The sequence below is a fragment of the Sinocyclocheilus rhinocerous genome, unplaced genomic scaffold (genome assembly GCF_001515625.1).
Source record: "Sinocyclocheilus rhinocerous isolate Xijiao unplaced genomic scaffold, SAMN03320098_v1.1 scaffold25, whole genome shotgun sequence".
NCBI classification, from domain to species: Eukaryota; Metazoa; Chordata; class Actinopteri; order Cypriniformes; family Cyprinidae; genus Sinocyclocheilus; species Sinocyclocheilus rhinocerous.
Window position 1 is genome coordinate 751,040 of NW_015647048.1, and position 24,716 is coordinate 775,755.

At 37.0% G+C, this 24,716-nt stretch overlaps 1 pseudogene; it reads right to left on the minus strand.

Annotated features, from left to right (window-relative positions):
* Nucleotides 1–24,716, minus strand: part of LOC107708602 (adhesion G protein-coupled receptor L2-like) — a 112,857-nt pseudogene that overhangs the window by 51,305 nt on the left and 36,836 nt on the right.

A 24,716-nucleotide genomic window follows, 5' to 3' on the forward strand; every position in this document is an offset into this window, starting at 1 on the left:
GGCATTACTATCAAAATGCGCATGACAATCGCATTCGATTAATCGTGCAGCCCTAATCTGAAGTACTAATCTCTGCATTACTTCCTACCCTTGAGATACTTATACTGAGGGATCTAGAGCCTGCCAGATGCTGGCCCAGCTTGATGTTGCTGTCCAACGTTTACAAATTGCAACCTGTGCCAAGCAACCAATGAGAAACATTCAGTAGATTAACATCTGCATCTCTTTAGCCGTTAATAATAGACCACATAGAGATAAACTGCTGCTGTTTCCGGATCTACCTGCACTTTACCATTCAATCCTAAATGGACCTCAAAAACACTTACACCCTAATTTTACCGTTCAATAAATGCAGTAATGTTTCCACTTAACTGCTGACATTATATTTGGACTGTACTGCCAAACAGTATTGGGGGTAACGCATTACAAGCAATGTGAGTTATGTAATCAGATTACTTTTTTCAAGTAACTAGTAAAGTAACACATTACTTTTTAATTTACAAGAAAATATCGGAGTTACTTTTTCAAATAGGTAACTCCAGTTACTTCGTTTTCCATGTATTGACTGACAGCTCTCCTGTCCTCATATTGGGAGAAATCGGAAATGAGTGCAGAGGCATTGCGTGCGCTGTGTGAACATGATGTTACTGTAGATCTAGACTAAATGTCAACTCATCTCACTCGCACGGATTCAGTATTCCTCAAAATGAATAAAAACAGTGAAATGCAAACTCAGAATATGATGCAAACCTGCAATCATTAAATATGTTAAATAACACAAAAATTATTTTATGTATTTAATCCCATTTTAACTTGTTCCCCGCCATTGACGAGTTATCTCGTCTTTTAGAAGAAACCGCTTCCCCGCCAAAGACGAGTTTTTACGGCTTTTCGTGTTTTCACTGTTATACACTCGGGGGCGCTGTTACACACCTTCTGAACGAGTACAAAACCTCCTGAACAAAAACACACGTGAACAGGACGGAGAAACGAGCGATCTCTTATGTAAACAGATGCATATGAAAAATAATGCGATCATCAGCAATAGACAGCATATAAATGAAAACTGCATAATGTTACAGAGTCAAGTGTTGATCCAGGAAGTGGTATATGTCTGTGCAAGCTTTGGAGGTGTTGATGGAAGCGATTTACTGGATTTATGCTTTGATAATCTACTGAATATTATCCAGATGTAGTTTATGAAAAAAATTTGATTTTCTCACCTTTTTGCTCAAAATTATGCATTTTTATGAAACCTTCCTATATTCAAGTGTTGGTAAAAAAATAATGCTTTAAGCTAGAATAAAACTGATTTTTTTGTTTAAAAGTAGAGGCTCTGATCTTACATTTGCCAAAAATTGAACCATTTTATATTAAAAACAAACAAGCAAGCCCAGCCCAGACAAGAATAAGTAACGCAATGCATTACTTTCCATAAAAAGTAACTAAGTAATGTAAAACTGCTGCCTCCTGGTGTTGCCTGGTTTCTCCGTAGTTTTTATTTTCCATTATCCAACATCAAATGGAGTTTGTTCTTTTCCACAGTTACCTTTGGCTTGCTCAATAGGAAACAAAATATATTATGTACTATGCACAACGTCTTTTGAAGTACTATGGCTTGATTTTTAATTAACTCTTGCTTAGGGGTGATGAAAATTTGCTGTTCTGATCTGTGCCGCTCGAGCCGCAAACCGTTTCAGACGGTTCAGTCCAATTTATCTTCGAATCTCTTTAAAGATTTAAAGCCTTAGACCCCACACGGGCATTACATTTCCACTTATCACCACAGATTAACAGGTGTCAAACGCTCCATTGCTAAACGACAGAATTAGCAGGTTGACTGGTGAGTCCCTGTGAATAGCCACAGGCACACAGAAACCAGACAGATTGGTGCCCAAGTCAGAGACTCCATTTAGAAACGCTGATGTATGTGTGCTAAACACCAAAGAGAGTGGAAATGTGGCTTATTAACTTCGGGACTGACACTGCCTCTAGGAATACACAGCGACTGTGAAGCAGGAGAATGAAAAACAGACAAACAGTGAGGAGGCGGAGGGGGGAAAAAAACAGAACAATACTCTCTTTTTCTTGCTCGCTGTTCAGTGCTTCGAGTTCAATGCTTCGAGTCAGCTCAGAATGTGTTACACTGAAACTCAAAACACACAGAGGCACCCTTGTGGGATATTCCCAGAGGACAGCGGCTTTCAAAACCACACTTTAGTCTCTTATTAAGCTCCAAAGCCAGAGTGATATGCACCAAAACTAGCTTTAATTAAGCCATATGAGTAAGTATTAAAACAAAATGAACATAACTGTAATTTCAATGGTAGCTGAGGGCTCTTTGTGCCTATAGGAACTATTAATTTTAAATCTTTTACACTGAGTTTAAGTTCTAAGGAACATTAAATTTCTCCCTCTTTTCCTCTGAAAATTCCTTGCAATTACTGCCTCATCTGATTCAGTATTTTTACCTTTTTATAGACAAAATAGTCCTTGTGCATCACTGGCAATGGCTTTAAAGTGTCAAAATAAGAAGTTAAAGAGTCAGGATTCGAGTCTTAGAAGAAAGAGCCATCAATGAGAGTTTAAAAAAATGCACTTGGTTCCTTTTGACTTGCTCTCTTTTCTGAATATAATAATTCAACGATGAGTCATGAGACTGTCTTTTGATCTGTGCTTACAGTTAATGTGAGGTGATGCTCAACTCATTTGACATCTGTAGCTTGATGCATAAAAGAATATTCAACAAGAAAACAAAAATACAGGATGGAACAGCTGTGTTGATGCATTTCCACAGTTACATCTAGCAGAAAGTTTGGTTTACATTTTCATATTTAAAATATAATAATAATAATGTATATTTCTAACACTATACTTTGCGTTATACTAACTTGGTATCACTGCTGCGAGTGTTTATAACACAGGGAGTGATGGTAATTTTGACATCTTTCTCTCATCAGACAGCTGTAATCAATCTCTCAATCAATCTTTTTTTACTCTTTCATGGAAAACGCTATCATGGAATTTTTCTGTTGGAGCAAACGGGAATGCAAAAAATAGTCTTCTGTTCACTGTTTTAGAAGTTTATGCAACTATGACCACTTTTGAAAATCCCGTAAATGTGAAAAGGGTCCATTAAAGGGATACTCCACCCAAAAATTAACATTCTCTCATCATTTACTCATCCTCGTGCCATTCCAGATGTGCATGAGCTTTCTTTCTTCAGTGGAACACAAATGGAGATTTTTAGAAAAATAATGCAATGGAAATGATGGTAATCCATACGAGCTCAGTTGATGAATCAATGTCTTCTGATGCGAAACTGATGTGAGAAAAATCCTAATGAATTAAACTTGGAAGTGATGGTTTATAGTTTAAAAACTTTAACATATTCACATTTTTTTCAAACACACCTATTGTTTTGCTTCAGAAGACGATGCATCAAGTGCCCTGCTAACCTTGTTGGCTGGATTTAGCTGGTCTTTCAGATTGATCATAGCTGTTTTGCAGGCTGGTTTTACAGGGGTTGTGACCACTTCTGTTTGGGAGACCAGCTACTTCCAGCTTAAACCAGCTAATGGGGTCAATATGGGTCATTTCATTTTATGTAGTTTTTGAAACTTTAACTTTCAGGGACTCACACATTGACATCATATGGACTCATAGAGAATCTCAGTTTGTGTTCCACAGAAGAAAGAAAGTCACATACATCTGGGTGGAGTAATTTACATTTTTGGGTGGAGTATCCCTTTAAGGCCCGTCACACAAAACGCAAAGCGAAAAATGGCAGATGAATGGTCTTTTCACACCATAGCGAAACGAATATGCATCAGGTCGGAGGAAACACAAAATTCCTGCTTGTACAATAGAGGGTGCAACACGAACCTTTAGCCAATGACACAAGAGCGGGACAGAATCTTATGAGAGGGGAAAATCCATGTTGACTTCTACCTGCTGGATTTTGCTGGTAGGAGCGGGATAAAATGTCAAAGCTGGACGGGAAGCGGAATAATGTAATGCACCCATCCCAAATCTAATGTGGAGTACAAGTCATCAGCACTGTTTCCAGTGTGTTAGAGCCACCAAATACTACGATGTGTTGAACCAAAACTCAAAAATTATTTCATTGCCAGAAAGCAAAAAACTGACATGCTGAGTGCACAAAGCAACTTTGGTTTGTCAGTAGGTAGGGATGTAATGATGCACCCAAAACCGGTTGAAAATCGATGAAAATGTGACGATTCAAGTCGATTGAGATGTTCAATGAATCGCGATACAGTTGAGGGCAGGGGTTTATATAAATGCATCTCTGAGAAGAACTGACTGTCTTCAGAAAAGTTTAGATGGTATTTTCTTTTCATCTTGTCTCTGTATAAACCAGTTTGGAGTAGACGTCACAGTTACGTCACTTGCAGCTCCGAGCGCATTTTGTGGTGGCAGAAAAACACTGGGAACAAGTGGAGGGAAACGGGTAAAATCCATGGAATAAGAGAAAAAATGTATCGTTGTGCTTTTGGATGTCAGAATCGGAATGCAAATCATTTTTATAGAATACTGTCATCAAAGATGCCATTTGTAGCTAAACGCAGACGTTTAAACGGACAAACTATGGATGATACCTGCTACGATTACCCTACTTTTAAAGCATAAATTTGATTTAAACAATAGGTCTATATAATATTCACATAGGGAGTTCATGCAGACATATTGTATTAGCCCTGCATTTACACCATGAAATAATATTTAAACCTATAAAGTTTTCCTATTTTATCTCACAACTCTGACTTTTTTCTCGCAAATGCAAGTTTATCTCCTAGTTCGGACTTTATAACTCAATCTAACTCAACAATTGCAAGTTTGTCAATTCTGAGGAAAAAAGCCAGAAGTGTGGGATTATAAACTCATGATTCTGAGATGAGGGCAAAAGAGAGAATGACGAGTTGATTTTTCTTATCATAATTGTGAGATATAATCTCGGAATTGTGAGAAAAAAAGTCAGAATTTTGAAATATAAACTAAAATTTGTATTCCATGGCTTGCGTAGACTGCTACTTAAAAATTTTAATTTTCTGCCACCAGATAGACTCTGCCCACAAAAAACTTCATCACTGTTTGCAAAAACCGAAATTGGTCTATAATGCATATTAAAGTAGTGTTTATAAGCAAACCTGCTTTGTTTACAGCGGTAACCAAGGAAACACTGCTGTTCCATAAGCGCCACCTGCTGTCAGAGAGTGAATCAGCATCTTATTCAGCCCACCTGCTGATTCTGTTTCGTGCAGATATGTTTTATGTAGCATAATTTCACAAAGTTAAAATCAGACCGTTTTGTTTTTGCCTCTCATACTGAAATGATACAATCTAATTTAATAATTTAAAGTTCGTGCTGCATGTTTGCAGCCTCTTTTTTTCGGATCGGGATTAAAATGCAGTGGCTGCTTCTAATTTTAAATGGAAAGAGCACAGACAAAGCCTTAGTTTGTTTATATGAAGAGATTTCTTTTATTTATATTATTTATTTGATTTGGGATTTGTTTTAAAATTTTAAGTTAGTTTTGTTATTTGACATATTTCAATTTCACAAAGAAATGCACAGCATTTTATCTGAGAAATAATAAGACACTTTTGCATTTCTAATTTGTCTTAAATATGACTTTGTTAAAAAAAAAAAAAAAACGTGAGAAAATCATATCCTGAATCATATTGCATCATGAGTTGAGTGAATCGTTACGTCCCTATGCAGTATGCAAATGTCCAAATATCCATGTATCTCAAGTTTAATGTATTTATATTAATGTACCCTGTATTAATATTCTGTCATTAAAAAGTGCAGCTGGCTTCAACAATTTCTTTGGACATTAGAGTAAAATGCAGAAAGACATAGGCTTGATGTAGATTTTTGCAACAGTGCTCTTCACTCATCTCCACCATATTCCTCCAAATAAATAAAAAATACAATAACAGATTTAGAAAAGACAAACAGGAGATTGAATGAGTTATAACATCAAATTAGTTACACTAAGGTCCATTTTTTCTTAGTTTAGCCCAATATATTTGCCAATCTTGATGTGAACAGACCTTTCAGATGCATTTTCATTTCACATTTGTTAAGAAGCCTCAACTTTCAAAAAAAAAAATTATCATACAAATTTGTGTGTAATGGCAGGAGATGATTTTTACCTATAATATAATATACAGTAAACAGAAATCATGTTCTAGGGTCTATATTGACAAGTTTGACTCAATAGGAAAGCTCAATCCTCTGTTCTGGTTCGAGCCTTTTTTTTTCAGAGCACGCTTTTCATTGCACAAGGATCCCCTTATAATCAGCGTGTTTCATATCGGTCTGTGCCCTCATGGAATTATAAGAATAGCAAAGGAGGATTATTAAGAAGGATTTAACACTCTCTGTTCCTCGACTTGCAGTAGCATTTCAGGGTGTTGTTACAGCGGTTAAAGAGCACAACGGTGTCCCTGGTACTCTTTTAAAAGCTGGAAGTTGTGCTAGCATGTAATTACCCAAAGTATAACTCACAGTTGAGGCTTAATACGCAGCTCATAAAGTCTGGTAATGAGATTTAATGGCTCCCATAGACGCATCTCGCGTCATCAGTTTTGGATGGTGCAAATTCTACAGATGCTTTGCGGGCAGGTATTGCTTTGGGGCTTCACCGCGTTCCCTGTGAATATTAATGCAAGCAACTCATTTTATCTCTGCGCTGAGAGATCAGGCTTAGAGAGTCCATTCCAGCTAAAGAGACACTATTCACGTTTTCTTTCTAAGAAAAATATTTGATTGCAATCAATATTGAGAAATTAAATATAACATAATATATTAATATTGAGCAGTCAGCGGAGAAATATTATATATCTAACATTAAATTACCTGAGGTTTAATGGCAACAAACAAGTGCTTTGTGTATGTTCAGCACAAGCTCGCTGGTGTAAAGCTATGTTACTGTGAACAGGAATGTCTAATTATACTTTCATTAACACAGCAGATGTCCTAGTTTAAGCTCTGGTTTTATAACCACAGTAGTGACGGAAATGAATTTTTTCATTAAGGGGCGATATTTGCCTTAAACTGATTTCCAGGGGCATTTTTTACATTTATACTGGCATTTTCTAACCTTATTAAATGTATCCGTCATCTTTTTCCAAATTCTTAAATTTAATCCAATTTAATTAGAATAATAAGAAACTATAGGGCTGTTACCTATCTAATAAATCAGCATCAACGAAAGCCATCTTTGCACTGCAGAGGTGGAACAGAAGCAGCATCTGAAGCAGCATTTAGGTGCATTTACCGAAGCTCTTTAATGCAACTCCGAGGTGGCATGAATGAACATCAAGAGGACCCCAGGGAACATTAAAAAATAAAAAAAAGCAATTCATGACAAAGTAAGTCAAGTCATCTTTATGAGTGAGTCATTGAATCATTCATTCACCTGATTTATTTCAAATCTGATTCTTTTTCACATTCAAATGTCATATTAAAACTAAAATCTAACTTTATTAACTAAAAGTAAACAAGATTTACATTTAGAAAATTAAGATTAGTAAAATTAGTAGAACTATTATTATTATTTGATCAGCTTTCTAAAGTTTTCTAAAAGAGATTGGGGAAAAAAATAAACACGGGTACCAATATTTTTGGCAGCAACTGCAAGTATCATATCTGATTCTGTGGTTCAGATTTTGTATGGCCAAGGTCAATTGTAAATGCCAGCTCACTAACTAGTTCAAATTCTACATAACAACACTATTAATGTAACAACAAGCTACAATCACTCCACAATCACAAACAGGATATAGCAGCTGTACAAGTGTTTAAAGACATGACGTAAACATGCAAGAACGGATGAAGCAAGCCTGGAATTTCCTGTGAAATTTGACCCGATAGCTCAATTTTAATCAATACTGTACACTTAACTTAGTAGATTGGAGTAAGGCAAAACAAACTCAACAAAACCACTGGTTTCTCATTGGCAACTCACAACCAGCCCGATTTTGCTGCACTGCCCTGATCACCCACTAATGGTAATTATGATAATTCAGTTGTTAATTACATTTTCATGTGAGTGCCAGAGTGAAAACATGCTCAACACATGCATTCCCGTTATGCATGGTGGGCCGGTTAACATTTGGTGTGTCGACTTAATTGTGGCTTGAAGGGGGGGAAGGAGGATCCAGGAATTTCAAGGCTCGACCTTTGCATGCACACGGAAACAATCTGGCCTAGTGAAAAGGGGTAGTGCTGCTAAAGCACAGCAGGCACCAGTGCCACTTACCATAGTTTTTATGGAGTTATTTTTATGCTACAACTCTGCACACACAAGGTGATATTTTGAGAGCACAAACAAATGTGAACTCAGTATTGAGCAAACTAAAATCATTTGGCACTGAAAAGCTTATCTGGTTATGTGCTGATGTCCCCATTTGGATACAATTCTGACATCCGAGTCCATTACATGTGCAAGATCTCACTGGCTTTGTCTCCTCATACATACTCTGTGTGCTCAGAGCTCTCACTGCTCACATGCTCAACGGCGCACAGCATTGTGCCAGACTTTCAGCCAATGAGGGATGAGGAGGGAAATATTTATGACTAGACTTGCTATGTGAACACACACATACACAAAAAAGGGCATGATTCGTAAAGGATAAATGATCCTGAAAAAAATAGCCCTTGTACTGTTCGAGATAAAAAAAAATGACCCCATTGAAAATGAATGGGAAGCAGATTTCATCTAGTGGAAACGTTTGGTACTGCGCCCAAACAAAATCTTACTGAAAGCTCAATGAGGGATGAGGAGGGAAATATTTATGACTAGGTATATTGTTTTAGAAAAAAAATTTGTCACATTGCCCTTCTTTGCAAAAAGATACATGGTTTTACAAAACAATAATTCTTTACATGTGTGCCTTTCTGCACATAAAATATACTCCTGCATGCACAGGGTATTGGCACAGTAATTTTCACAGTTTCTGTTGAATTATTCTTGCTAATAGAAGAATGTTGTCTAATGGCTCACAATCACATTTAATGGCTCTTGATGACTGATCTTTTCTTCTCTGGCAAGTCATTCCTCAAACATTGTTGTAAGGCAATCATACATGCATTTGGCCATGCAATGACTATCGCGTTAACCATCTGGTGTTGTTTGTGCATTTTTGACAGAAAAACTATATATATAATGAATGGGAAGCAGATTTCATCTAGTGGAAACGTTTGGTACTGCGCCCAAACAAAATCTTACTGAAAGCTCGATTTTTTTATTTATGGCTTTGATTTTCTTGCAGTTTTAGAGTAATGTTTTGGAAATATATATTTCATATACATTTTGAAATAGTATTTATGTGCATTTTTTCATAATAATAAACTTAAACTTCTATAACTTTTTAATTTCACCTTTTAAACTTTTTTTCACTTCAGCAATAATCTGCCAAGTTTTACAATATATGTGAAGTTCCCACACACCAAATGATATTGGGATTGTCGAAATATATTGAAAACCCGATTCTTAAGGAAATTAATCAGATACCAGTGGGAACAAGTTGAGACAATTTTCTTCTAGGCTTCTCAGATGCTTTTGTGAAACATGGCAATTGTGAAGATCCCCCTGCAGTTCCTGGTCTGAGCTTATGTATGAGATTTACCGGGTTACGGCCGTAATAGAGGGGAACAGGACTGCAAAGACTCATCAGCCACTTGAGCCGAGCAATTGAGAGCCTAGCTTGGCTCACTGCTATAATATGCCTTCACTGTGACAATCACACAAAATGATAATCCCATGCACTTGAGCTATTTTGATTTAGAGGACTCTCTCCAAGGATCTGTCCTCTACAGTACTCAAAATTCAAACTAAATCAGCCTACGCTCTACAGTCAAATCAGACACAACAAAGACCATAATGAGTCTTACCTTCATCCGGATCAGGTGGCCCAAACTCCAGATTGTATCGCAGAATGTAAAAATTATTCCACACATACAGCTGGTTATCCCTCGGGTTGTAATCCACAGCTGCAATGTACTGATACTGGTTAGGGAAGAGCATACTGACATACTCCCCTTGCCCTAGTTTGGTGTTATACACATAGTCAATTTGGCTCTTACTGGCCTCGCTTTCATTCTCCTCATAGGTGGAACGGACAACGTGAAGAATACCGCACACCATGAAGGCATTGGAGGCCGAGCGTTTGTCGTAGACGGTCTCCCATGTGACCTCAAAGCGCAGAGTATAAGGATTGAGCTGGCTGAGAACGATACGTCCGTTATTCTGCTCGGTGGCATAGATGACCCACAGTCCCCGTTCATCAACCGCCAAGTCAATGTCCGTCTTCCCACCCCAGCGATAGGGCGAGGTGTCGTGGTAGTTGGCATTGGCGACTATGGCCTCCCCGCTCTTTATCCGAGTCCGCAAGTCAAACTTGACGATATTTCGCGTGCGTTCCTTGTTGAAGAAGATGGCCCCGTCGTAGGCCACAAATCCAGTTCCGTCAACGCGGTGCGGAAGCTTGTAGGTAGTCGTCTGTCGACCACTTCGCAAGTCATCGAGTGAGGCGTACTCTATGAGCGTGTCGGTGCGGTACGGTGTCCACGGCATGAAGTAGGTCTTGTCCCCCGCCTGCAGGGGGTCTTTGCACCAAGCTCCAGATTGCTGTTCAGCCTCAAAGACAAAGGCTGGATCTCCTACTGCTTTCAGAGTCCCAGGGCAAATAAAAACTGGGAAGAAAGGTCGAGAACAAGAGTTAGAAAATGAACCAGCAGTGCACTCTGTAATGACCTTATATGCATTCTTTGGGTCCAATTCTTTGGGTATGGGTAAGTAAAACATGGATTTCCGAAGCTAATGTACCACAATATCATTTTGGCAGTCATAATTGGTGTCGCGTGCATAGTCAAAAGAAAACGAGAGGTTAAGTGAGAGATTGTTTTGAGGTGGCTTTGCTCCCTGAGATTGTTCTCAAACAAGTTTAACTGAGAGGAACAGACAGGAGGGAAAAAGAGGACGGCAAAAAAGTCCTGTAAATGAAAAAAGATGAGAGAAACAATGCTAATGGACAGATAACATTCATTTGGAATATCTACGTTCACGATTCTTTTATGTCGACAGTATGGGGAGGGTTTGTCGGATTGGTCGCAAATGCCATACCTTTGAAAGTAAACACACATACATGGATCATGTCTGAGGAAAGAACCGACGACACATGAGAGGCAAGAGGAAAGGACACGACGGTCGAGGGAACAGGATGACAATGCTGTTCAGGACAGATAGGATGAAAGCCAAAGGAAAGAGTCTTCACTCTGGTCACCGAGGAACGAATATGAGAGCGAGGCCTTTGCCAAACACACCCGTCATTGGTTGTTGAACCAGTTGGAAATGCAAAGTCTGTGGTGAACAGCATATCACATGCAGATGGCCTCTCTCTCCCATCAATATCATTGAAGGAAAAAGCCAAATAAAATTAAGCCAAAGTTCATTGTACATGAAACAACAGTGCCAAAGAGCTTATCGTACTTTAACGTGAAGTGTGCAATTGTTGCGCTACTTGAGGCATTGAATAGAATGGCATAAAAAATGTTTCCAAACAGGTTTTCAAAACCAGTTTCCAAAACAAAACGGTCCTACCTTAGTCTCACCATCGGTTGAGTCAAAGTTGGGTTGGACTAGACACTTAAATACAGAGAGTAATGTGTCAATAACCCCACAGTGTTTACACTTTGCAGGGAATCAAATGAAAGACAGCTTACTTTTAATTGGCTCCGCAGATTATACTGGGATTATAAAGCATTTTATCGAAAAAATTACACACATCACCTTGGAAAATGGACAATAATATACAATATAGAGCACAGAAGATATCTATGTTCAATATCTATGTATAAAGAATATAAAAAGAGGTTGATTTTTGACATCTTAACCTCCAACCCAACAACTGGGCTTGGGTTCGACAGATCTTGTCCATCTTGATATCATGTAGGCAATGGGGTGGCGGGGGAGGTGGAGGTTTGGGGTCAGTGGGAAGGGTTTGAAACCATACAACACAAAACAAGGAGCTGAGGACTGAGGAGCCAGAGCAGTCATTTACCTTTTTGCTCCACTTCTATTTTGAGCCGTGGAAAAACAAGAGAATGGAAAGAGCGTCAAGGGAGAGAAAAGATTAGAAGAGCCCCCCCAAAAAACCTTACATTTACATATACAGGCCAATACGTTTACGTCAAAGAAGAGACCATCCAATGAGAAAAATTTACAGAATATGCAGAAGAAGAAAAAAAAGTTCAAAGAAAAACGCTTAGGGACAACACCTGTGTTACTGAGAATAAGGTTTAATTAATCATGTTGCTATCAGTGGACACCTAGCAACAAAGAGGGAAGTTAGCAGTTAGAGAGCAGGAGAAAGAAAAACGAGAAGATAAATAGGTAGACAGATATTAAAAGGTATTTAAAAGGACACAAGCATACAATCTTTTCTTTCAACCATTAATTGTCTAATTTTCAAATATTCTCCAAGATTAGATGAGATTGCAGTTGAACAACATTATCATGAACAATATACTGTCACAAAAACAAATTATACATATATAGGCAAGTCAGTTCATGTGTTAATTTATATTTTCATGACCTCATGACAATTTAAGGGAATTACAAAAAAGTGACTAAAAATGCTGAAAACCAGGAATGAAGAAAGCAGCGTGGGAACAATCTTGGATCATGAATATTAATCAAGTGTCAATGTTTGCACACTCATTTTCCTGTAAGGGAGAGGGATTAGCACTGCAATGGCCATCTATTCAGTCCACTGCCAAAGAAATATCTGACTTGCCAGCAGGCTATTCTATTCGGTTTTTAAAGTTATCATTAAAACGAAAAGCCAAGTAAAGCGAAATAAAGTTTGGGGTCAGTAAGATTTTATGTTTTTGAAAGAAGCTGCCTCACCAAGTCTGCATGTGTAAATATCTGACTTGCCAGCAGGCTTCTATTCGGTTTTTAAAGTTATCATTAAAACGAAAAGCCAAGTAAAGCGAAATAAAGTTTGGGGTCAGTAAGATTTTATGTTTTTGAAAGAAGCTGCCTCACCAAGTCTGCATGTGTTTGATCAAAAATACAGAAAAAACTGTACTATTACATTTTAAAATATTTTTTCTTTTTTAATATATTGTAAAATGTAATTTATTTCTGTGATCAAAGCTGAATTTTCAGCATCATTACTCCAGTCTTCAGTGTCACATGATCCTCCAGAAATCATTCTAATATGCTGATTTGCTGCTCAAGAAACATTACTGATTATTAACAATGTTGAAAACAGTTGTGCTGCTTCATATGTTTGTGGAAACTGTGAAACATTTTTATTATAGGATACTTTTATGAATAGAAAGTCCAAAAGAACAACATTTAAAGTGCCCCTATTATGCCATTTTTAAGGTTCCTAATATTGTTTTGGGAATCTCCTACAATAGGTTTACATGCATGCAAGGTCAAAAAATGCTTTCGTTTTCTCAAAATATTAAATATAAATATCAAAAATGTAATATCAGCTCATTTTCCAACGATTCTCAAACGATTCGTTCGAAGCAGTTCTAAGATTCAGTCTCTCTAAACCCCTCCTTTCTTTGAGCTTATTCTGCTCTGATTGGTCAGATGGCCCAGTCTGTTGTGATTGGTCTACCGCGTTCAGTGCATGTCAGAAACAATATGCCCATTGCCATAGTTTTGTGTTTTGAACGCTCGATAGAAAATATAAACATCTATTATTTATCATCCTTACAAGTTATGATTCAGTGGATCCAGCTGGTCCAAATAAACTGGGTACTGAGCCATCTTTCAAAAGCAAGCGTTTGTGAATCCGACGAGATTAGAGAAGCAGTCGTCAGTAAAATGACTGGAACACAAAGAAAGATTGGGGTTGTACTGCTGTGGTACAGTGGAAAAAATTAATTTAAACCACCAATTCTTTGCAGACTCATCTTTTGGAAGTGAAAATAAATTTACTTTCACAGCGTCTTCTTGACATGATGTTAACCACACGAACAAGCTACAGTGTTTGAGGGCGGGTCAAGTTGTTCGCGGCCAGCCAACATAGATCATAGGCGGGCATTGTGCAAATGTGTTACGTGTAGCCGTCACGGAAGAGGGATTCGAATTACTGACTCATTTAGGCTGTTCAGAGTCGATTCTTTCTTTTTGGGAGACAATAACTTTATCATGCACTTTGCAGATCATTTACATTCATATACAGCTACATTACACACTGCATGAAAGGCAATATTGGAAATGGCATAAAAGGGGCACTTTAACATTCTTAATGCATTTACTGTCACTTTTGATCAGTTTAATGCATCCTTGTTGAATGAAAGCATTTTCATTCACAAGTTGAAAAAGTGGTCACACTTTAGTTTGGAGATCAATTCTCATTATTAACTAACTATTAACTATCACTTTTGCCTCAGTAAACTCCTAATTTGCTGCTTATTAACAGTTAGTAATGTAGTTAAGTTTAGAGATTAAGGGATCTAAAATATGGCAATGCAGAATAAGGCATTAATATGTGCTTTATAAGTACTAATAGACAGCCAATATGCTAGTAATAGGCATGCTACTAAGGAACTAGTTAATAGTGAAAATTGGTCCCATAAAGTGTTACCAAAAAAGTTAATGTAATTACCAAAAACATGAAAAATACAGAAAGAAATATATGACTTTCAGAAGACATATCAAAGTCTTCAAAAAAATGTTGGTCTCCACAAACAGGACGTGGATACGGTCCTCCATCTGAAAAACTAGAGGCTTTCAATAGAGAGACAAACACAAAAAACAAAGCATCTGTAGAAAAGATGACTGAGAAGACAGTATGTTTTATTCCTCAAGGATGCACCGGCCATCAGCTGCAAAAACTAGACAAAGTATCAGAAATCCAAGAGCTGTGCTGAAGATATTAAACACATTTCCATTTAATCACTGATGGAGAAACAACGGCACAAAGCTAAACGCTGAAACAGACAATGGCTCTGTTCCAAATCCTAATGAGCTGCTTACTGTATAGAGAGAGTAATTTAAGGCTTCATTGTTGCACTCCTAACATGCCAAATGTCTGTCTAAATCTATGGCAGCATTGCATGTTTCTTTCATGGATAAGGCAATCCCAGAATGCACTGCACTGATTATTTAGATTCATTTTAAATGTATATATTTTGCATGCATTTATATTATACACTATAATATATACCAACATATATAAATAATTGTATAAAAATAATAATATATTTCACACAGCAAATAAATGTAATATTGCGTTTGTGTTTTGTATTTTTGCAGGTTATCATGTTATTTTCTTGGCAACATGGTAACAGTAAAACGGTAGTTTCAAATCACTTAAGAGGTTTCTTTCGTTTAGGATGCTTCCTATGAAGAGTAGCTCAATATGTTTTGGAACAGAGCAATAGTGTAGGATAAAACACAGATTTTGCACTCAACCTGTTATTAAGCTCAATATGTACATTTACTTAAAGTGGTATATTATGTGTGGGGTGCTATTACTTATTCAACATCAAAACATGGGTCAAAGATGAAAAGGGGTTTTCAAGAATCAAAACAATAAAAGTCAATACAGGTTAAATGTTGTTGTTTTTTCATACATTAGAATGGGTCCTGATACTTTTGTTTTTTTTGAGCAAAAAAGAATGACTGTCATACATTTTTACCATGATTTACAGAAGACACCCACTAAAATGTCATTCAGTGTAACAACAGTTCATATAACAAAAAATCTTGTCAGGCATATTTAGACTCTATTTAAAGGGATAGATGACAAATCTGTCATCATGTACTCATCCTCAGGTTGTTCCAAACCCATATGAATTTCAAGAATGCTGGTAACCAACATGACTTCCATAGTATTTTTTTTCTTTACTATGGGAGTCAATGGCTACCGTCAACTGTTTTGTTAACAAACATTCTTCAAACTATCTTCTTTTGTGTTGAACAGCAGAAAGAAACACCTACAGGTTTGGAATACCCTATACGACAGATTTTTCATTTTTGGGTGAACTATGCCTTTAAGGATCACAGTGCAGTCCTAAGAACTAATTCATCATAATTTTAAATCTTTCCCAGTCTTTGCCACTATCCTTCAAACCGCTAGGTTTTACCCATTTGTCAGCAAGAAGTTTTGAATCCTTTAAAATATATTAAAATTTAGTATGATCACTTTTTCTTGTATATATTTTAATAAGCACAGGTCAGAATAAGCATGTTGTTTCACTTTTAAATAAAAACATCGGTTATACATCTGTTACACATTATTTCACCCATATTTTAACATCTTATTTTGATTTGAAAAATTAAGCAGACACTTGAATTTAATATACTTTGTGTATATAAAATCATTTTTGTAAACTTAATTTGATGCGGACACCAAAATGGGACGTCTCATCTTTGACCCACATACAGATAAAAAAATTTTAAAAAACACTTAAAGGAGAAGTATGCTTTAAAGGAACACTCCACTATTTTTGAAAATATGCTCATTTTCCAACTCCCCTAGAGTTAAACAGTAGAGTTTTACCGTTTTCGAATCCATTCAGCCGATCTCCGGGTCTGGCGGCAGCACTTTTAGCTGTAGCTTCGCATAGATCATTGAATCTGATTAGACCGTTAGCATCTCGCTCAAAAAAGACCAAAGAGTTTCTATATTTTTCCTATTTAAAACTGCAGCAGGCGCAATGATATTACGCAGCGCCTGAAAATAATCCCCAGCATGCTCCCTGTGCAAGCAGGTGGTCTCATTCCGGCGTAATAATCAAGGAGCTTTGCTGCCGTACCATGGGTGCAGCAGGCGCAATGATATTACACCGCACCTGAAAACAGGCTAACTTCCATCAACATAACCAACGTGACCACCTGCTTGCACAGGGAGCATGCTGGGGATTATTTTCAGGCGCTGCGTAATATCATTGAAATATAGAAACTCTTTGGTCATTTTTGAGCGAGATGCTAACGGTCTAATCAGATTCAATGATCTATGCTAAGCTACAGCTAAAAGTGCTACCGCCAGACCCGGAGATCGGCTGAATGGATTCGAAAATGGTAAAACTCTACTGTTTAACTCTAGGGGAGTTGGAAAATGAGCCTATTTTCAAAAATAGTGGAGTGTTCCTTTAAACATTATATACCATACCAAATTCCATAATGTTACATTTCAGCATTTTGCTGTTCTACTATGTTGCAAACAATTTACGGTAAATTAAAGATAAAAATGTTATTGTTATTATTATTGTTTGGTATCATGTGCAGTAATTCAGAATATTTGTAAGATCACTTACTGTATGGCACACATTCATACTGGACCTCAAGATACTTGTACGTCCCAGGACATGGATCGGGAAAGACATCCGAGCCAGTGATGACAACACACTGCGTCCGATTGTTACACCTGAAGCACCAAACAAAATTCAACAGAATTAATGGACAAAAATTCTCAGAGAGGCTTTCACAATGCTGACTGATAACATACTAGAGTACAGTATACTATCAGCACAATAAAATGCTCCCCATCAAGCCAAGTCACTTAAAGGGATAGTTCACCCAAAAATGAACATTTGCTGTTAATTTACTCACCCTCTGGATTACAGGTAATAATGTTGTAAATAATATTCAGTTTCTCGCACAGACTGATCGTTTCACTTCATAAGACCTCAATATATCGTCAGGAGCCACGGGTATTAATTTTAATATGCTTTTTTTGACTCTTAAAATGACGGTAGCCATTGACTTGCATTTTATGAACCACCAAAGACCATAGTTTCAGCTAAAAATCTTCTTTACTGTTCGATTAAAGACAAAAGTCACCTACATCTGGGATGGCCTGGGGATAAGTAAATTAACAGCAAATTTTCATTTTGGGTGAACTATCCCTTTAAGTCTACTTTATGGCGAATTTTCAAAAATTACCCAATTTATCATAAAAGAGAAAAAAAAAATATTCAAACATTGATATAATCAATAGTGACAGCCCTAGTTACTTACAATGAATATATAGTTATGAGGATCATATATTTACTTCTGATCCGTGTGTGTAACTCCATGGCATTTTTATTGTGATGAATTAAATTTCAGTTTTCAGTCATTGTTCAGTTTCACATAGATATATTACCAGGAAAAGAGGTATAACATGCATAATCCAGTGCATAGTGCATGGATAGAGCACGCATTGTATGGCAAATTTAATTTTATAGCTACCAATGTGTTTGGGGACCCACTTTTGCGCGTACACAACATTTATATAAGGCGCCAAATCTACAATTTTACATTATTCAGGTAAAATCAGGCACAGAAATATACAGCACAAATGATGGATACAGTTTAATACTCCAGAATGCTGGTGTAAAAAATGATTCTTAAAGCTAAATTAAATTAGGGAAAAAAGCATTAATTAAGATCCGATATTACTTGCTACCATCTGTTCTGCTATTATTGGCCAATATTAAATATAAAAAGGCCAATACTGACAGACTCCAAAAGTCACCAACATTTCATGCTTCTCTAACAAACACAGTAATTAAATAATCAAATAAAGCTTGACGAGATGCCCCCCAGAAAGTGATTTGTGTGGAAACTTAAGACTTTCAGAAAAATAGTAAGCATGAGAGTTCACTCCTGAAGCTAACCATCAGTGGAGCGTGAACAGATCGTACGGAAATGTAATAGTACAATTTCATATGAATTATCTACAAATTCAACAAAACATGAAATAGTTACAAATTGGCACACTGTGAAAAATTGTTGCTCTGATTATCACAACTTAAAATTCAGTAATAATGCGCTTTCAACAACAACAACAAAAAAGTGTTTGCGCTTGACTTAAAATTATAGGTTTAGTTCAATTTTAAAGTTGGATGTTTAAGTCAACAAATGTTACGTTGTTATAACTAATTGCAACAGCATCTTTTTTTACAGTGCATAGGAGTGTGTTCAACTCAACACCTTTCATGGGCTTTGAAGTTTTGACTTCACATTAAGACCTTACATGATCTTTTCCCACACATCTAGATAGGTTATGTGTCCATCATGCTTCTGCATGAAGAAGTCTTGTATCATTTTTGTTAATTGCACCTTCCTTGCATCATGTTCTGCATGCACCGAGTGCGGCTGTGTTAATGCATGCTTACACATCCTCATGTTAACCACAAGACAGTTTGGCTTTAGGCTAACTGGGGGGGAGGGGAATTAATTAATTAAGAAAAAAATCATTAATTCTAACTCAAGGCCAACTGCAAGTAATTCTGACGAGGAATATAAAACAGAAAAGAATAAAAGTGCAGAAAACCCTAAAGGATGTTCAAATCCCGCAGCATTGAATATAAATACAGCCGGAGAATTTCCTCTGTGGTGCTGTTCCTAGGTAATGGTAAATGATGACTGAATTTTCATTTTTGGATGAACTAATGCCATGTTGTTTTCTGCTGGTTAACTCTGATGACTGAATGAGTAGCCAAACTCCTGACAGCTGAATAATGGACAGTCGACTTCCAGTTTTTGGGCTTTTCACACTGTTTAACCTTGGCTTATTGTCTCTTTAAACCCTGATAGCTCCAGAGCAGGGTTAGCACCAGGGTTGCCAAGTCTGTGGTTTTCCCTTTTAAACTGTTGCTGTTGGCGGTTTCTTTTTTTCCCTGTAGGTTAAACGTTTGACATATTGCATAAACTGTATTTGACTGAAATGCTTGCATTTACCCATTTTACAATCTACCAATGCTAAAACTGTGCTGGATCATGCGTTCTGTGAAAGGGAAAGGCCACTGGTGGAGAGCCTTTGAGCTTCTTTATGAATATAGACAGTTTTTATGATTACAACTAGTCTGTACAGTGATTTTCAAGTTAAAATTGTTTGTACTGCATAACAGTGATTGCAAAAATAAATGTATTTTAGATTTTGATATTTTAGGGTCATTGGGCTAGTTTTTTACTAAGATCTGGCAACCCAGGTTAGCAAAGCAATACAGTGTGCAACAATGCAGTGTTAGAGTGTAACAGCAACAATTCTGAATGTTACCATATTATTACTGCATTTACCCTTTTTTATTAATTAAAAAATTGAGAAATTCTTTGAAATTTCAAGTGATGCATGCACAAACCACACCAAGAAAACTAAGTGTGTCTGTCTGTCTGTCTGTGTGTGTGCGTGCGTGCGTGCGTGTTGTTGCTCTGATTATCACAACTTAAAATTCAGTAATAATGCGCTTTCAACAACAACAACAAAAAAGTGTTTGCGCTTGACTTAAAATTATAGGTTTAGTTCAATTTTAAAGTTGGATGTTTAAGTCAACAAATGTTACGTTGTTATAACTAATTGCAACAGCATCTTTTTTTACAGTGCATAGGAGTGTGTTCAACTCAACACCTTTCATGGGCTTTGAAGTTTTGACTTCACATTAAGACCTTACATGATCTTTTCCCACACATCTAGATAGGTTATGTGTCCATCATGCTTCTGCATGAAGAAGTCTTGTATCATTTTTGTTAATTGCACCTTCCTTGCATCATGTTCTGCATGCACCGAGTGCGGCTGTGTTAATGCATGCTTACACATCCTCATGTTAACCACAAGACAGTTTGGCTTTAGGCTAACTGGGGGGGAGGGGAATTAATTAATTAAGAAAAAAATCATTAATTCTAACTCAAGGCCAACTGCAAGTAATTCTGACGAGGAATATAAAACAGAAAAGAATAAAAGTGCAGAAAACCCTAAAGGATGTTCAAATCCCGCAGCATTGAATATAAATACAGCCGGAGAATTTCCTCTGTGGTGCTGTTCCTAGGTAATGGTAAATGATGACTGAATTTTCATTTTTGGATGAACTAATGCCATGTTGTTTTCTGCTGGTTAACTCTGATGACTGAATGAGTAGCCAAACTCCTGACAGCTGAATAATGGACAGTCGACTTCCAGTTTTTGGGCTTTTCACACTGTTTAACCTTGGCTTATTGTCTCTTTAAACCCTGATAGCTCCAGAGCAGGGTTAGCACCAGGGTTGCCAAGTCTGTGGTTTTCCCTTTTAAACTGTTGCTGTTGGCGGTTTCTTTTTTTCCCTGTAGGTTAAACGTTTGACATATTGCATAAACTGTATTTGACTGAAATGCTTGCATTTACCCATTTTACAATCTACCAATGCTAAAACTGTGCTGGATCATGCGTTCTGTGAAAGGGAAAGGCCACTGGTGGAGAGCCTTTGAGCTTCTTTATGAATATAGACAGTTTTTATGATTACAACTAGTCTGTACAGTGATTTTCAAGTTAAAATTGTTTGTACTGCATAACAGTGATTGCAAAAATAAATGTATTTTAGATTTTGATATTTTAGGGTCATTGGGCTAGTTTTTTACTAAGATCTGGCAACCCAGGTTAGCAAAGCAATACAGTGTGCAACAATGCAGTGTTAGAGTGTAACAGCAACAATTCTGAATGTTACCATATTATTACTGCATTTACCCTTTTTTATTAATTAAAAAATTGAGAAATTCTTTGAAATTTCAAGTGATGCATGCACAAACCACACCAAGAAAACTAAGTGTGTCTGTCTGTCTGTCTGTGTGTGTGCGTGCGTGCGTGCGTGCGTGTCTGTCTGTCTGTCTGTCTGTGTGTCTGTGTGTCTGTCTGTCTGTCTGTGTATTCAAATTTTAAATATATAATTGCATGAAATCTTTATAAGAACATATAATCTGAGAATTACAGTATCAACCCTATTGGAATTAATGTAATTTAAAAAATATATATTTTGAAGGTCTCAAAGCATTTGCAAAGTTTTGCTCCCTTACTAAAAACTATGCTTTTCTTTTAAGAATTTTTTATGCATTTCTTCTGGATCAAAATGTACCCAAATGCATTATGGTTAATCTTACTGTTATATGGTCCAAAAAGTCTGTTCAGGACAAACTATGTGGTACAATCAGCTATAAGAGTGAGACAAGCCTGTTATTATAACAGCTCACATGAATGTACAACGTGAAACCTAGAAACATGAATACCCAGTAACAACCAAATGTCAAAAAACATCTATGGCCTAAAAATAGTGTTGGCTATTAAAATGGCCTGATTTTAGGAGAAAATTGGCAGAATTCCATGAAATGGATTTATATGCAGTACAAGCGTGTGAGAAAACTGTACTTGCTAGGTGAATTAACTGTAATGTAGAAACATTAATTTTCAGTAAAGCTGCCTAGAAACGACATGCATTGTGAAAACCGCTACACAAATAAATGTGAACTGAATGCAACAATATCTGGTTTGCTTTAGATACTTCAGATGCTTTCACCAATCTGTGTGTGAGTTCACACATTCAAGTAAAACAAGAACATCTTCAGAGAGCCACTATATATAAAGAGAGGATATTCACTCTATAATAGGCTCTGCCATTTCAAGTATATGACCTCCTTGTGCAAAAAAAAAGAAATTAAACGTCAAATTTAGGCCGTCCTGAAAGCAAAAGCATATGGTTCATTTTGGGGAAGGTCTTGAGTATTCCAAACTAACAGAGACAGAATGGAACCTTTCAAACCCTAATGATGTTTGGACAATAAAAGTGGACTGGCACAGGTGGCGTTTATTTATAAAAGAACGCTTTTCGTTTTCTCTGGAAGAATTTGAACTCGTGTTTGCATGTTAAACTGTCGAGCTTTTCCATAGTCGCCCAGACAAAGAAACAACCACATAATATCTGCTGAGCAAAATCCAGTATCTACAAACTGAAAAGGAAATGAGGAAATAGCATCCACATTTGGACTACAGGCAATGCATGGCAAACGGTCTTTTACCTTTGAGACACGATTTTATATGCATCCGGGAGGTAGCAATTAATGTTCTCCATCTGGAAGGGGTCGGCGTCGCATATCTTGTTGTCTGTGCGGCCGTAGTTGGCGGTCTCGATCATGATGACATCACTTCCCGGGCAGCGCAGATCGATAGGGTAACCCTCACACGACAGCTCTCGCCGCACCAGACCGAACGGCAGCGCTGCACGACTGAAGGCTAGAGGAAAGAAAGGAAGATTAGAGATTAGTGTCAGGCCCCAGCAACACCTAAAGCAATGCTTCCTTGTGAAAGACTAAGTGCAAGCATTTTCAAAACTGTCTCTGTGACATTTGAATAGGCAGACACTTTTGCAAATCATGCTTTCCGTTTTGTTAATTCGTTCTGTTTATATCCTTTTAAAATCTCATTTGAAATTAGAAATGTATTTGAATTGTCAGTTATGTGTTACTTTATTTGCAGATATCTTGGCTTGCAAAAAAAATGCATGCAAATGCATGCAAATCTACTAAACTGAAGATATTTTTAATCATGCAATGCCTTTTTTCCACTTATTTAACCACAAAAGCATTATGTTAAGTACTAGACATTACTAGGTCGCTACTAGATATTTATCAGTTGTAATATAAATAACAGATGTCTTCCATTTTAACTAACTCCAGATATTTTGATATCTGCTCTGCCAGACATTTACTTGCATTAAGAAATAACTTGTTTTGATGTCATTTCTAAAATTACAGACTACACTTTTAGCATGCATTATGTCTACAGCTACCGCGGTAATGTCATAATATTCTTCTTAAATTGCATCAGCGTGATTTCCCGAGTCCTGTATGAAGTAGATGGGTCAGCATTTTTCTTTTGGTCCAGCAAATTCACAATTGGCCGTATAACAGGTCAAAAATATTTCCTGATATCTGCGATTAATGCATGCCACCAGATGAATAAACAAGACAACATTTGTGCATTTACCCCGTATAAAATCTACATGTTGATTTGTTTTGCATCCTCGCAAAAAGCCATCATACTATAAGATATGATTATTAACGACTGCCATGCAGTAGCTATGGTTATGACCATATGGTTGGTCATATTTCCCTAAGACGCAGGGAACATTGTGAAGTGTGTGAGGACAAAGTATATGATATTAATGACCAAAATATAAAAAGAGGCGTTTTCTGTTGCCGTGCCACATTTAAGATATTAATGTGACGCTGCACAATACGGTTTTTAGACCACATGCTTTCAAATTTGCAAGCAGAGAAATAAGCGCAGTATTAAACGTTGGTGGTGTTAGAGGCCAAATTTGCTGTGCTTTACATTGGGACTGTCCTCTAAGTGTGTATAACCTGTTACTCAAAATATAAAAAGAGGCGTTTTCTGTTGCCGTGCCACATTTGAGATATTAATGTGACGCTGCACAATACGGTTTTTAGACCACATGCTTTCAAATTTGCAAGCAGAGATATAAGCGCAGTATTAAACGTTGGTGGTGTTAGAGGCCAAATTTGCTGTGCTTTACATTGGGACTGTCCTCTAAGTGTGTATAACCTGTTACCATATGATTCAATGAGCTGTCATAGACTCCCACTTTGTGTGAACAAACACTGTTCATGCCTACATCTTCACTGCAAGCAACAATTATAAGACCAGGCACTATTGGGACGTCCAGAAAAGTTCAATGAATCAAAATAAAGAACTAATAACTAATAAGTCTGACTAATAAGTCACTGGCTGCTGTAATTTAAGGTTTTTGTGGATTTGTCTGATTGATATCAATTGCACCACATACATCACACGGTAAATTTTAACTTAAGTTTGCTGTTTTGATGGGTTTTATTTAGAAACTGAAACCCTCAGAACGTCACATTGTCTTTGTATATCAACTTTTATAAAGTGTGGACCTTGCG